This window comes from Gallus gallus, chromosome 5, assembly GCF_016699485.2.
Source record: "Gallus gallus isolate bGalGal1 chromosome 5, bGalGal1.mat.broiler.GRCg7b, whole genome shotgun sequence".
NCBI lineage: Eukaryota > Metazoa > Chordata > Aves > Galliformes > Phasianidae > Gallus > Gallus gallus.
The window spans coordinates 45383871-45400066 of NC_052536.1; the positions used below are offsets into that span (position 1 = coordinate 45383871).

Below are 16196 nucleotides of genomic sequence, written 5' to 3' on the forward strand. Positions count from 1 at the left end.
TGATTTTATTTATTCTATAGAAATACATTTCACTGCAAAAACCCACAAGAAATACTTAAACACAACATTCACTTTTTAAAAATGTCAAAACAAAAAGAACACATTTACATTCAGTTTCACAAGAGATATCAAGGCACATATTTCACAACAAATGCCTTTTTTCTTTATGCCACTGCTTTATCTAACCACCTACAGATAAAATAAATTAGCTATTTTAATCATTCTTATTCATTTCAAAGAAATTCAGGGTAAATTTCTACAGTCTCACTTACCTTATGGTGACGTGGTGGTCCTGAAGGAGTTTTACATATCAGGCAGAATACAGCAAAATGATACATAAAAAATCTATTTCTCCTGTACTACAAAGCATGCACTTACCGTTTTAATCTCTGCAGCCTCTGTGCTTATGCTTTCCAAACTGCATTTTGACATCATGATATCAGCTTGTAGGTTAATCACATAATTTGCAGGCTTCGGCTCTGAAACGCAAGAAGAAAAAAGACCTCTGAGCTATAAAAACTATTTTTAAAGAGAATTACAATATCAAGGTTAGCTGTAGAAATTCACTTGCTTATAAACATTTTATGACATGTCAATACCACACTATAACTGGTTGAGAGAAAACAAAATATTTAAATCCACTCTAAGCACATTTTAATTTAGTAGTAGAAACAAAGCTACAAACAATTTAAAAGCTATTTTTTGATAGATTAAATATGCAAGGAATTAATGCATCCCTAATCCTATTCATATTAGTAATTGGTTCATACGAGAAATACATTAGTAATGTTTTATAACATTTTTCAAATAAATATAATGATTTTTCCATGCACAATTCATTTAAAGTTAGAATGAAATTCAGATTTCTTTTAATGTTTTCTAATGAATCACACTTTCAAGCCATAATACAGTAAACCGATCATAAAGAAAAAACATTACTTACTTTCTAAACACATCAGCATATGTATACTTTATTAGTAATAATAGCATGCAATTCAAGTTAATTCCTATAAAAACACATTTACCTATTCACATCAATCTAGTAGTCATTCAAGTCTATTTCATACGTTAACATCTTTACAAAACTACAACATAAGAACACAAATGTTGTATATCTAACAGATCCACAGTATTCTCAAAGCTGGAAAGCACAAAATTAACATGATATATTCACCTCAAGTATTAGTTTTGCTATATCTAAAAAGATATTTGAAGTCATTTTTTCTTTTAAATCAATACTGAAAACTTAAATGCAAAAATAATCTTGATGAAAATTTCTTCTCCAATCAATTCCATGAACTTAATAAGGACACTCCCAAGATTACTTCAGTATGTTCATTTTTACCTCAAATACTGATGCTGAGCTTTTCCAGAGTTTCCAAGCCTGTAATTTTGTTTCACCCTAGGTAACCTAGAAGGCAATATAAAGAGAGAGTATTTTAACATGAACTGCCATAAAAATCAATTGTGCCATGTGGTAGTCTGCTTTCTTGCATTTTAATATTTAGCTCTGTAGCAACAGCACATGGTCCTTCAAAATCTAATTATCATCTGTCCTTTTTTGGCTGGTGATACAGACAGTCAGCATCTGAAAGCCATAAGTGCTCTGGAGATATTTGCATATTTTCTGTTTTATCTGCTAAAGTAATTGCTAGCTGAGTACAACTAGATTTACAATTTTCCTCCCCTGTGCTCCCTCCACACAGCTTTCACCTAATGCTGTGAAGAAGTCTTAAAGAAACTTAGCATCCAATACATAGCCAAGAGAACCGACTTAGTTTGAAAGAGCAAAATAAACTGTTTTTGCTTTATTTTACAACAATAACGTGTGGGAACTGCAATGCAGAAAGTCTGGTGAGTACTGTGTTAACGTACAAAATAGACCTACTCAAATCTTACACCCAGAGCTACTTTCCAAATTCATGTTTGTAATGCACACACGCACCCTTTTTCTGCACAAAACACAGAAAATTACCAGTAAGATGCAGTGAGTTGAACAAATTTATAACAGTACATTCCTGTTACATACAGGTTAATCGTTTATCCATCGGCTCTACAGCATGAACCAGAAAATAGCCTAACAACTGAAAGTCATCCCTTTGGAAGTAGAGGTGCAGAAATATACCACACTTTGTATTATCTCTTTCAGCTTTTCTTGTTATTACAGCATTTAGTTACCCTTCCACATAACAGATATGAACAGAAAAAAAAAAAAAAAGGCTCAATTACTTGTCAAGAAAGCTAATGTCACGTATTGCTTCACACAGCAAATATACTTTATTCCATAATCACAAATGGTAAGCAGAAAGCAAACAAATCGGTAGGTTCACATTTGGGAGAACCAAAAGGAGAATGTAATTCCCCACCAACCCCAACAATTTCCTTTGGCACATCAAAGCTGTAACACAGAAGTCGGCAGCCTCAATTGATCGGCAGACATGAATTACAGTAGCCCTTTTAATGCCGAAGCTAACATATAACCAGACAGGCCGCATTCCTGAGATGCAGTCAAGTTCTCCTACAAAACAGCAGCTCCCTCCATTAGCATCTCAATGGCGCTGGTGCCCGCACCCAGACAAAGCCCGGTGTGCAGAGGCAGCAGCCCCGTCTGCAGCTCCAGGGCTCCCAGCCCCACCGAGGAAACGCTTTGGGCTGACCAGAGAATTTCAATAAACATCAGTGTCCGATCTGCTAATACTTAAAAATAATAAAAAAAAAATTAAAAAAAAGCTCATAAATGTTTTATATGCAAATAGACAAATATATATATATAGAGAGAGATGTCAATCAAAACTATAACAAGAGGTATAATATTTTACTCTACAGTGACTAAAGATATTGTTTAAAAAGCAGAGTGACTTTTTTAAAATGACTCTCACATCACTGAGCACAGAAGCCATACCAGAAGTGAAAATCAACAGTAACATATATATATTTTTAAAGCTTCCTATTAAGAGCTCAAGGTTCACATATTTTATATAATGATGGAAGGGGAGAGTTCCCTAAGTGTTCCGATTGTCCAACTGGCCACACAGCAAAAGCCTTAAATACTCAATGAACAAAGCAGCACTGTTCAAACAAACAAATAAAAAACCCAACAGTCAAGTAAGTAGTCCTATCAGGACGCCAAGAGAAGCAAGCAAGGACACTGTGACTTCTGCAGACCTCCAGTGCCCTGGCAATCTGCCAGTAACCAACAGGCACCTCTGCAGACCACAGGCAAGATCTTTGAATACCGTGGCTATTTGCGACTTTGACATTTGATAACACCAAAAAATAAGTGTATATCAGAAAGTATATAAAAGAATATATCAACAGTTTTGATTTTTATTTTCTTCTCACTGTCTCACTGTCATTTCATCATTTGGTGTTAGGAAATAGCCAGGTTAATGTGATAGCTAACCACTGATATTAAGGAAAACAACATGACTGCCAGAAAGAAGTGGGAATGAAGCTGACAACAGTAGCACACATTTGACCTGTTACTTGACTTCAGCTTGAAGTTTTCTCCATCATTTATATTTTAAAAATCAAACGATGGCTATTCTCCCCATTCTAATAATGATGTTAATACTTAAACTATTACTCATGAACTGCTAAAAGCCTGAAAATGAACTCCTATTTTGCAAGAAGATCTATGCAATTGGACTTTGAACCCACAGGATTGATGAAGCGAATAATCTTCAAGCAAACAGAAATAAATTCTAGGGCAAATCAAAGTCCTGCAGCATCAGAGGATATGAGGTAGAAACCACCACTGTGGCTGTGGTTAGAAGAAAGTCCTCCTGGGCCACCATCCTGCCTCACCCTAATTACAGCTACTTCAGGATCTTGAAGAGGGCAATTACAAAATGGGACTCACTCTCCTCTTCATGTGTCATCCCAGCAAGCTTATTTATAATATTTTTCTTTGGTTATTCTGTGCTACAAACAATAAAACAAGTTAGGAATCACAGTACAAACTTCATACTACCTCAAATTTGCTCCAAAACAAAATACTCTCAACTTGACAAACTGAAGTCTTCTCCATGAAAGTCAGAGGGAAAAAAAAAAATATTAAGTACATATATTTAAATGAAGTCAACTAAAAGCCAAAAATATTTAATAGATTTAGCAATTAAAATGAAATTATTCCATGCAATACTTAATTTGCTTTTTTTTTTCTCCCCAAGCTACTATTTGAAAACTAACTCACAGTTAAGCTTATAGACCCCAATTCATGTAGTTACCTGTATTATTACTACATCTGTATTACCAGAAAGGGTAGCTGAACATATTGATGATTTTTTTTTAATCACTTGGTCCTTTGGTTGGGCAACAAGTTGTTTTCTTGTAATTATTTAGTTTGTCTAAAGGTTAATGTTAAGGCAGGAAGGCAATTAAGCAGACATTAGGACAAGTATTTCTCCTTTCCCCCCATCCAGGAGCAAGCTGTGAGCCAAGTACAGTTCTAAAGTACCAATTATTCTTGCTTACGGTAAATAAAAGCAGAAGCTGCCCTCTGAATATAACCCCATGTGGGGCTTTCAAGCCCATTATTTGCATCAACATAAACCCTTCGTCTCCATGTGGCAAGTCAAGCTCCCCTAAACAGAGGTGTCTGACAGTCCTCTGTTCTCCCTCTGTCAGAGCATCCAAAGATAGAATCCTACAATACAAGTGGTCTTCTCTGAAGGCATTAGTTTTATAAAGTAACATCTATGGATATCTGAGTTTTACGTCATCCTCTAGCATTTTTACCAGTCTAAAATGAGAGTTCAAATCTCCTAATGTTGGTCATGCTATTAATTCACCTATCACTCAGCACACAATCAGCAGGCTTAGTTTAAAAAACAAAACAATTTATTATTTGTAGTGCAAATCAACTCATCCTAACGCCTAAAGTAATACTCGAAATATATAAGTACTATGTATTTATTAGCACATTATTTAATTACATTTTGGACTTTTCAGTTTTTAGTCTGTTTTCCTAAAAATAAAGGCTTCTCCCTAATCACTTGTGTGTCTGTAAGTACTACTTCCTGGCCACAGACTTGAAGGTACAGTGCTGGAATTTTCTTTTATGTGGAGGTGGGAGAGAAGCAATATTTCAAGTCCATAAAAATATGTAATATAAAGAGCACCTACTAATGCTCCCAAATTGAAAAGGCATTCAAAGCCCCAGATGCCAGGGAACCCAAGCTCCAGTCAGACATCTACAGGCCCAACTTCTGTATTTGTTTGGTTTAAACAGCCTATGTAATAACATTTAAAGGTATAGACGAAAATCCCCCATGAAATCCTAGCAGGGTTTCAAGGGCCCTCACAAAAAAAATAAGAACAGAATTTCCCATGTTAAAGTCGTGTCTGTTCATAAAAACAATCTGAATTCCAAAATGGAAAAAAGAAAATCATTAGAAAAGGAAATGCTTCATATTTTAACCTACACAGCTGGCTGACTGACTTACCGTGCACAGCACCAGACAATAAAGGCCTTTATATTGAGCCATTTCTTGCCTGAAGAGCTGAGAATCAACTGGGCTAGCATTACTAATCTGTATGATTAGTAAAAATCAAATCAACAAGTGCAGTGTGTTTGGCAGCATTAATGGAATTAACTCAAGAAAACTTTGCACAATATGAAGCACTTCACAAAGAAAATTCAAAATACCTGGAATCTAGAAGAATTAAGATAGCTTAGCTTAGTAACAGTTACTAAATGCTTTCTATCGGAGTCAAGTTGAAAAGAACTACAACTCTTTTGAAGGCAGAGACTTTTATACCCCCCTTAAGCACCAGGCCACTGCCTAGAAACAGCCACTTAGATGACACATACTTAGACAGGTACAATGAACATCTCACTAAAAGATGCAGCAGATTATAGACATTGCTATTCCTTCCATATAAACACACGCATTTAAAAGTAGAACTTGAACATTCTTTTACATTACTTAAACTAAAATTTTTAAGACTTAAGAAAGTTATAATGAATTAGTGATTATTAGCTATTTTAATGCATCAATCTTCACTTTTCAATGTTGTTCAATAAAGTAGAAAAAAATTGTATAGTGCCTAGCATTCAGAGCTAGTCAGAAGCTTTTCAAATTACATTTTATCATTATAAAGATGTAAGTTTCATACAGTGTTTTCACAACACAGGTCCTTTGTTGCAATGTTAGCTTTCAAACAACTGGCACCAAGATAATGAAAGTGATTCAGATATCTGAAAGAATTCATTTGGGGAAAAGGTGGCAACATGAGAGCTAACATCCATATTGAAGTTAAAGTGACAAGATACATATAAGAGCAAGTGATGTTTATCTTGCATATTCTCAGTCCTGAACCAGAGGTAATGAAAATAAGAATGGTTTGCAAAGACTTGAGGAGCTTATCTTGTGCTCTATAACTTCAGGTTTCCAATGTAGGAAACAAACACGTTTGTCTTTAACAGATGTCTCCAATGAGGTCTCAGAAGTTTAAGCATTGCCGTATGATTGACCAAGAAATGAAAAATATTTAAGACCCACAAAATACAACTGGAACACATTCTCCACAACATGTGGGATCACAGGTGTCTAACATTAATAAGCTTTTTTTAAAACTTAAAGCTCACACCCCCACCTCCCCCTTCTCCCGCCCCTTTAAATGCCTTTCACTTTTTCCATCAACTATGAAAGACAGCAGAAGGTCAAATAGATAAAGAGCCTACCATGTCAGCAGACTTGAGAAATGTCCTGTTCATCATAAGGGTCCCTCATCTCCACTGTTGATGCTGTTTTGCACCAGCAACACTTTCAGTACAGGCAAACAAATCAAAAACCAGACCAATCCCAGAGTCAACCATCTGTGAATCTTCCACAGTGACAGAATAAATACAAGGAGACAAAGAATAACTGCAAATAAAACAGGTATCCTTGAGATATTTCTGTCTACTAGAAAGTGTTTTCATCTAATGCTAAGCCTATATTTTACAGACAAGTATCTTTATAATCCAGTGCAACATTAGCCTAATTTTTCACATTACCTTCATATATAACATATACAGTAACAAACTCTTATGTAACTTATTAAGAAACTAACAGAAGTTGCTTCTCCTTGTTAAATAATAAAGAAAACACCTCACAAACTGAAAAAAGCTGCTTTGCTATTAACCATATCCAATGTTAAAAAAAAAAGGGGGGGGGGAAAGATGAGCACAGTCGCCCTTTTATTTCTCAAAACTGGAATGGAAGCTATTTCTGTATATAAGAAAAAGCACTGTCCTTTTACAAAAATAAAAGAATGGTTCCAGACATCAAGACTATGATAGTTTACTCAAAATTACATCAACTCATTTAATGATTATTAAGGCATGTTATACGGGGAAAAAAAAAACAAACAAACCAAAAACAGAATTTTAGTAAACAATTCCAGTTTTTCTATATTCTCATCTAAAGCCATTCAGAGCTGAGAAATAATATTTTGAAGCAGCTAAATCTCTGTAAATGATGCAGTTAAGGGTTTCTGACATCAGTTTGGGTTCTGGAAGCAATATAAATCAATATAGTACTCCAGCTGCCAATTAACCCTTCTGCCAAGCCTGACTCAGAATGCATTCACATAGTTCCTTCGGTTCCCATTCCCCTCTGAATAGCCTGGCACTGGAAAGACAGGCATACCCACAGGATCCTGGTCCACATTCATCAGTTGAAGGGAATTCCTCTCTTCTGTAATACTAAAGTGCAGTCCCACAACTCAGTGAGTTGAGCACTGGAGAATCGTGTTTTCGGAACAGAATATAAAGATATTGGCTTCAGCAGAGCTTCGCTGCTAAAAGAATATCGTTGTAGATTTTGCTCTACTCAGAATTCCAGCTTCAGAGCACCAGTTACCAAATAAGAGCAGTTTTGAAAAATAGAACAAGTTGAAGCAAAAGAAAAAATCTGTCCTGTTATTACCACATCAGTTGTAGCCTGAATTGAAGTTGTCAAATCACCTATAATTATGTTTGGTATCATCTAATTGCCAGCAGCAAAATAGCAAGCACCTCAGAGGTTGCTTGATCCCAGCAACATGGAGCAGCCAGCAGCAAGCAGACATTAATAGTCACTTCAGATTTTTTGTGATTTTGTCAGTTCTGAGCTCTCAGAAAGAGTCAAGTTCTGCAATGTCTACCTGGCAGCTCTATCAGCAGAGCCAGCATTACCTCCCTTTCCTACTTATGTCCCAAACTTCTATTGCAGATATACAAGGACCTATTAAAAAAAAAAAAAACAAACCACAGCTGATATTTTAGCAGGTACATTCACTACAGAAATCTTGGTGATTTACATGAGAAGGAGAGGAGGGAATTACAAGAGAATCAAGTAAGAGAACTGGAATACAGCTTCACCATTGTGAATGTGGAGGAAAAAAAACAGATTTGCACATGATCTTTCACAGATATCACCATGCGATCCCTCCAACCTGGATTAACTTGAGAAAATTCCACATTCACATTTTATGACTCATTCCAGGGCAGACACACTGTGGAAACATTCCTCGACACCTTTTTGTTATCTGACCCTTGGGTGGTTCTGCAAATAATTCAATACTTTCACTAACAATGAACACAATGGGTTAGGAATATTTCCTTGCCTTTGCTTATTCTCACAGTGCCCTGCAGATGACCAATTCCAATCAGACTGATGAGTACATAATTCTCCAGGGGACAATTAAATCCAGACTCTCTAAGAAGATCCATGATGCAGCACGGAGGGGATGGAAGGAACAGCAGTTGTAATGAATACATAACATTTAGGCACTATCAGAAGAAACGCTGCCAGCATTTAAATGACAAAGAACAATGAAAGCTCAGTCTAGGTAAGAATGAATAAAAGGAAATAAATAGGTTTCTAGAAGCAAAAAAGAAAAATATTAATGCAAACAGAGCTCTGAAGGAGTAGAGAGATACCTCTGCTCAAACAAAAATAGATATTGGAAGTCATAAGATATAAAGTAAACTAGTTAAAAAGCAGAGGAAAGGAACAGCATTTTAAAGGTGAAATGATTACTCCACCATAACATCAGTACAGCAGATCTGATTAAATTCAAGGCATTAACACCCCTTAACTTAATACTGATTTCTATTGGGAAACTTCAAATTATCAGTTAAGAAAACTCATTTTGGTTGGGAAGTTTTAATTTTAAGCAATTACTTCCTTATTGACATTAGTTACCTCATCTACAAGTTATGAATGTGGACCTTTGACATATTAGGAAGGTACTATTACAACTATTAGTTACTGCATTTAGCTTATTAATCAGCATTATTAATAACCATTATATAGAACATCCTGCTTGTCTGACAGTTGTGTGTTAAGGTATATTTAGGAGAAATTCATAACTTGATTAATTGCAAATGTATTTTAATACTAAGACTTTGTATTCTGCAAAATAAATATTTAAATACAAATGTCTTTTATTTCACTGAGTAATCACGTAATTTTGTTAGTTAAAGGTAACAAGCTAACTTATTTGATTGGGCATTAAGAGAGATAATTGAGTGGTATGACTTTCAGAAGGATTAACACAGATTAACTGCCTAACTCCTACTGGAGATGTGAAATATTGTCCACTTCTTCCTCAGAATTGCTTCTCAACTATGAAAGAGTAGATAAATTTTTAACTTCTCTTTGGTTAACAGATGAATTATAACACCTTTCTTGCATAACATGAATCAAAAGTAGTATTATTTAGAAAAAAATGCATGTATTGTTTTTATAGCCTTAAATACTTAATGAGAAAGACATCGTGGAAGTTAGAATTAAACACTGACTCTGATTCTCTCCTACCTACATATCATTTATAGAAGAGATGGTCATTTTCATTGTTTACACTTCAAGCATCTGTCAAAGGTATAGTAAAACTGATCAGGAAAAAGAACACAGTCTAGGCCTTTAGCACATATAATGAAGTATTTTGAAATGAAGATGTAAAGTTACAGTCATCAGATAGACAAGAGCTTAGAGAAACTGAGAGTAATCACGTAAGACAATGAAGTTAATTTGAAAAGTGAATTAAACTTGCATGGGCAAGCTGTCACTGAGAAGAGATGCCTTGCTACTTTCTTCTACTTTTTCTCTACAGAGCAAATACAGAAGTTTAACATATCTTAATGTCACCAGAGGTATTTCATTTTAGCTCTCAAACATTCTCATAAAGATCTGTATCTATTTGTACAATCAAAGTTTTCCAGAATAAATACAGAAGAAATGTGATAGCCCTGTAAAGACAAAATACAGAAAAGTCACTTTATATTTTATCACCCCTCTTCCATTTTCACTCAGCAGTTACATAAAACGTTGTCTCATCTTTTAAAAGGCCTCCAGATGACAGTTTAAGATGTACTTCATAGGGCACTGCCAAACACATAGGACCATCACTCTTGGATTCTTCTCTTCAACCCACGTGCCACCTCTCACTGTGTCTTATTCTGGTACACCTGCTTCTAGGTAATCTGTGGCCAGGTAGGAAGACTACCCATAACAGTAATAAAAGATGTCACACAGAAGAAAGCTGTTTCTTAGATGAAGCAGCTTTCCCAATCCACCACATAACTTCAGAAATGCTTGCACTTGAAGCTTCACAACAAGTACCACTAAGTCAGGGGATATACAGCTATTTTCTTTCTAGGCAGAAATGTCAGAGAAAATTATACATACACTTAAGTGATATTCTGAGTTGTACGCCTGCTACTGAAACCAGTAAATATTGTTTATCTCAAATCCAGTGGACAGAAATGTTAAGACAACACTTATGTTAAGACAGTGTTAAATATTAAATGTGAAGACAACACTTACAACACTTAATAGTATGGGACTCCATACATCAGAAGTCAGACTGCTCACAGCCTTTTTGGATACTGATGAATCTGAATGGTGCTATCACCATTCAATTACTTAAAAGAAAAAGAATATCAAAAAGCCTGCAGTCAATATTCATCACAAAACTAAGTGCAGGACTGTTTAAATTGTCAATCATAGTCTCCAATCCCTTCCCAGATTTACTCTAAAAGTAAAAGAATAGGGTAGGAAGAAACAGTTCTTTACTCAAATGAGAGAAGGGAGAAAAAAAGAAAAAACCTTACAAAGGTGACTTGCCTCTTTCAGCTACTTTAACCTATTACTTTTGACCTTCACACACAGTGATTCAAAGACTTATGTTGTGGATAGCGCGAGGTCCTAAAGCTCCGATTTCAAATTAAGGATTATAAGTCTTTATCATGCTGGTGGTAAACATCCAGATTAGATTTTATTATTATTATTTTAAACAATCAAGACAATGCTTTCCCTTCCCTTACTGAAACCTAACCACTTTGCTTCAAGAAGCTCCTAAGGCTAAGAGATTACAAAAAGAAAAACTAACACTAGTTTAGGGAAAAAAATTAGGTTTTGATTTGTCTTCAGTGACACTGCTATCATGGAACACATCAATACATTTTGTATTGAAACAAAATTTTGTAAGATAGAGCATTTTCGTGAATACCTCCCTAATTATGGAGTCAGGATTACTAATTACCACTAAATAAAAAAGGGAGGCTTTAAACTGGGCATAAAAGGAAACCTGAATTTTCCCAAGCTAGCAGCTAGAGCATAAGTGCTCCATCTTGGTTACTGCCCTTTCTGACTGTTGTTATCTTTGTTTCAAATCCCAGATTATCTTGATACTCAAAAATCATAAGATTACTACAATAATACGCCTCTTCATAACAACTGCTTACTAACAAATGGGAAAGTAGAAGGTTGAGAAAAAACATGAAACAGTTATTTTAATTAACAAGTGAGAAGAGACATCAATATTCACATCGTACAGAAGACAATCAAGTAGAAAGTACCCAGAGTATTTTGGGATTAGGTTTCACAAGACTGCCAACCTAGTCCCATGGCAATTTAGTGCTAGATGAAGCAACTCCACCCCTTCTCATTGCTCCTTCCTGTCTCTAAATAACTCTGACACTGGGTTGACATGCTGGAAAAAAAAAAATTCAGCTCCCTAACCCTTTTCTCTTTTGCCTAAGTAAGCTTTCTGCTGGATCAGCAAGCTGCATTGAGTATGGGAGGTGGAGTGTGCCAGATGAGCAGTAGAGCTGGTGTGAGGAGATGGTTGTCATCCATTTTGACAGCCATTAGGTGGCTTACCTTACAGGAAACAAGCAAATTGGGTTCAAGAGGCTTCTGACTGTCACTCAAAATCAGACAGCAACTTCATTGTTGCCAGCTATTGCTGACTTGTGTTACACTGTGACAAGAAACTTTAAGATGCAGAAACAAAACTTCTTGATACCTAGTACAAAACCAATTAAATGAAAGCAACAAAAGAAAACATTTAGTAGCACCAATGAGGGAATGAACCATAAAAGGCTTTAAGAATAGTTAACAGCTGGCAGTCAATATAGATATTAATAGCATTATTGGCATGTTACTCAAAATGCTGCCAGAAATCAGAACCTGCTTCATCATTTTGCAAGTCACCACATGCTCTAAAACCATCCAGCAGCTCTTTGCAGAACCTTATTCACTGATATAAGTACCAGCCAGTGGACAGCTTTGACAAATCATGGATTGCTTTATTGAAAATTCATCTTCTATTCAATTTAAGTAACGGAGACTTAAGACTGTTTTCCAGAAAGTTCAGTATTAATCAAGGTAGGTTTTATATCTCAATTTCTACGCAGCAGAACATTAACTATGCAAAGATTACCACAGGGAAAATTACTCATCTCCTGTAGGTTGACTGTATGTCTTTGAAAGACCCAGGGAGCTCATAAATGTTTCTGGCACTCTCCCAGTCCTTTTGCATTGAAGTACTTCAAGGTAAAAATGCAGGCCTATGTTGTGCATTACTTTCATAAAGCCTACACCTCCTCCTCCAGAGTTCTGTCATGTGTCATATAGCTCAAGCTCTTTCCTCTCAAATCCCAGGACAGATATTCTTCACCACACATTCTGGTTACACTTCTTCAGAAGAAGATATCACTAAATTGTAGTCTGATTAGAGGACAACACTAAAAATCAAATTATGTATTCAGCATATAAACAAACCTTCAATACCTAGGTATACATTTCTTAATTACATATAACACCTGACCATACACAAATAATCAGCTTGGTTTTGAAGCACCAGTTACAGCTTGCAGTGTTTCTTCAATTCAGGAGGCCGATGTTTACTGAGATAAATATATAACTATTCTCTATGACAACCAAAGAAAAACTTTTCTTTAAAAGTAGTAAAATATTAAAATGAGGTCCATGGGATCCAGTTTAATTGTCTTAAGCTAAGAGGAAATGCAGGCTTTGTTCAGAATAACTGTAAAAATAATGAAAGAAGAAAAAAAGAATAATCACTAGGCTCAGTAGCACAACTGTGTCACTTCCCTTTTGCAGTCTCTACCATTCAGGCTCACGCTGGCCACTTAACTGCTAGAAACCATTCATTTTCTTGGGTCAATATTATCCTTGTTTAGCCTCGCAGAAACAGGAAACCATTAGTACATCATAATAAGAATAATTAATAAGTTGAATAAATGAATACACACATATTCCACATACTCACAGAACATATGCCAGAAACAGAGCTTCAAATCAAGTCTTATTTTCAAAGCAGTGTACCTTTCTGTGCCCATTATCCACCTTCAGTAGTAATTCAGTTTCTCAAGTCTCAGAGATCATTTTGGCAGTACCATGCCAGACAGCAATAGTAACTAAAAATGACCTTCAGTGGTTGGGGGGAGGGGAGGAGCATACCTTTCCCCACCCCAAGCCTTTCACAGAGATCATATCACTTCTTGATTAATAACTTCACATAGATTGGCAACATGGGCATTTAACTTCAGCAGAAAGACATTAAAAGGTCATGGATTAAAAAAAAAAAAGTGTAAGAGTGAGAGCAGTCAAAACATTGTTATATTGTATACACCTTCTTTTACTTTATGTCCTCTTCCAAAAACGAAAACCTAAGCATGGCAGAATAGGTTTTCTACAAGACTTACATATTAGCAAGTTTTAAGAGAAAAAAAAAAGATTCCATTTTCTTGGTCAGAAGGGATCCACAGTGCCACACACACAAAAAAAGAAAACAACCCACAAACTGGCAGATTCACAGCTGTGTACAAACTTACATAAAAGCCATGAGAAGAGGTACAAAAGCCCCTGGCTCTAAGATGCAAGAAGTTGGAGCACCACTCTTCTCTCTTTTCCCACCAAAGAAGGACATTTCACCATTTCTGCATAAAAGATGTGCAACCTTGCAAGTAAATTCTTTGATACCAGTTTCACTCCTGGACTTGAGAAGCAGAGAAGTTGCAGCAGTTTGAAAGTAAAAACATATCAGGAAAATTTTCCTTTACCAATAAAAAACAGAAATCAGCTGCTCAGTATTCAAACACTTAACATCAGTAGGCAAAGCAAGTAAGAACTACCAAGACCAAGCTTTCAGAGAATATCAAAGCATACTTTAATACAGTAGGCACTGCTTTGTCCTGCAGATTAAATCTTTCAGAACGGCTCCTTAATGACAATCCTGCAACTGCCCATTCCCTCAAATGATTAACACAGTTTGAACCACCAAACCTTCAAATCCCAACCAAAGATTGCAATAACTCCAGGTAGAAAGTGAACCTTTAGTTATTACTATCTATCAGGTCTCTTCTGGTTTATTACAACCCATGCGGAAGTCAGGGAAGGCTAAAGATTGAAGAAATACCTTGATGGAGTGGAGAAAGCCCAATTCTGTCTTTAAACATTCTTAGCCTTCAGGGTGGAGTGTTTTAAAAGCGCATTTCACTTAATTATGCAGAAGTTACAGTTCTGTACAGTACTAAAATTATACTTCTACTTTCTTTTTAAATAAAGCCACTTCCTGGGGAAAAAAACAAACCAAGTTTCTGTGCTATCAATATGAAGAAATGAGTATTGAACACATGAAGGTGACGGGACACAGCTGGTCAGCACTTACCCAGATATACATTATAACACAAGGAAAGGGAACACTGTAACCACCTCTCTGCTCTGCCAACTCTATCTATCAAGCTCAGTATCCATAGCTCGTACCAACTATGAGAGAGAAAAAGAAAACCGGATTTTCTCACTGAGAATTATGGAACCATGGCATAACTCCTTATAACTGAAGAATGTTTTAATGCAACTAGATCATGCCCCAAAATACAACTTGTCAGTAGTCCCAGCACTTACTATAATGCTCACTATCCCTAAAGCATCTCTAATCCTTTCCAAATTCTTCTGTAGACTGTAAATGAGAGTTCAAGCTTATACAGAGTACGTCAACTCCAAGCTTACCACATCCATTTTACTAAGCATCTCCTTGCTCTTCTAAAAAGGACAGACTTTTTTTTTTTTTCTTTTTTGCCATCAATTTGCATTCAGTTACAGATCAATGAGTACTTGGTCCATTCATAGTGAAAGAGAACACAGATTAAGTAGTGATGCTCAGACTCTATGAAAAGGTGTGCTAAAGCATCTTTGCATCAAGGAAAAGGAATCTACACATTTTTGAAATGGGACATGTCATATGTTCTGTGTACACCATACTGTAGTTTTTTTGAACTATTCTGCTTATTTTCTTCCCATAATCTGCAGACCATCGCAGTAGTTTGCAAAAACACTGCAACTTTTATAAAATATGTGTACAATCTTATGTCAGACAAACTTCCTTCTCCCCAGCTTGTTGGCTTCCCTCTACCATGATCCAATGGAGGACAACTATGAAGGAGCATAAAAGCAAGGCCTCCCACTGACCAGTCATCTTGATGTTTACTGAGTCTGGGATACTCCAACATTCCTAAGATTCTGCTGCACCAGAAATTGTAGTTACACATTATATACAATTTGATTGCTTTATTTATTATTTATTTTTATTTGTAAACTACAGGAACCTTTCATGAACAGGTGAGAAAAGCTATTGCTTCCTATCTACTTTGCTCACTACTTAAACTTCAGTCTCTTATCCTTCCTCTTGCAACTCTTCCCCTGCATAAGAAGTCCTAATGAACTTTCTCCCTACTTTTGTTCTTAAGTCTTTTTGAGCTAGAAGAGAAAGACAGTATAAATATCCAAACTGCATTTAGTAATACATATGTTTACCCAACAAGGATCTATACAGTGACATACTGATGCCCTTTTATTTTCACTTACTTGAGAGTCCTAATGTTTTTTTTAACTTTTTGACTGCTGAGTACTGAG

At 35.9% G+C, this 16196-nt stretch overlaps 1 protein-coding gene across 12 annotated transcripts in view; it reads right to left on the reverse strand.

Moving 5' to 3' along the window:
* DICER1 (dicer 1, ribonuclease III) overlaps window positions 1-16196 on the reverse strand; it is a 64841-nt gene that overhangs the window by 46819 nt on the left and 1826 nt on the right. For 11 of the 12 annotated variants that reach the window (XM_046941796.1, XM_046941801.1, XM_046941795.1 and 8 more), the window contains 2 exons: window positions 1346-1411; window positions 379-479 (listed from right to left, as the gene is read on the reverse strand). The gene's annotated coding sequence lies outside the window, so the exon portion shown is untranslated. Of the gene's footprint in view, window positions 1-378; window positions 480-1345; window positions 1412-6688; window positions 11592-16196 lie in introns of those variants that run through there. The other variant, XM_046941804.1, reaches the window with a different exon arrangement.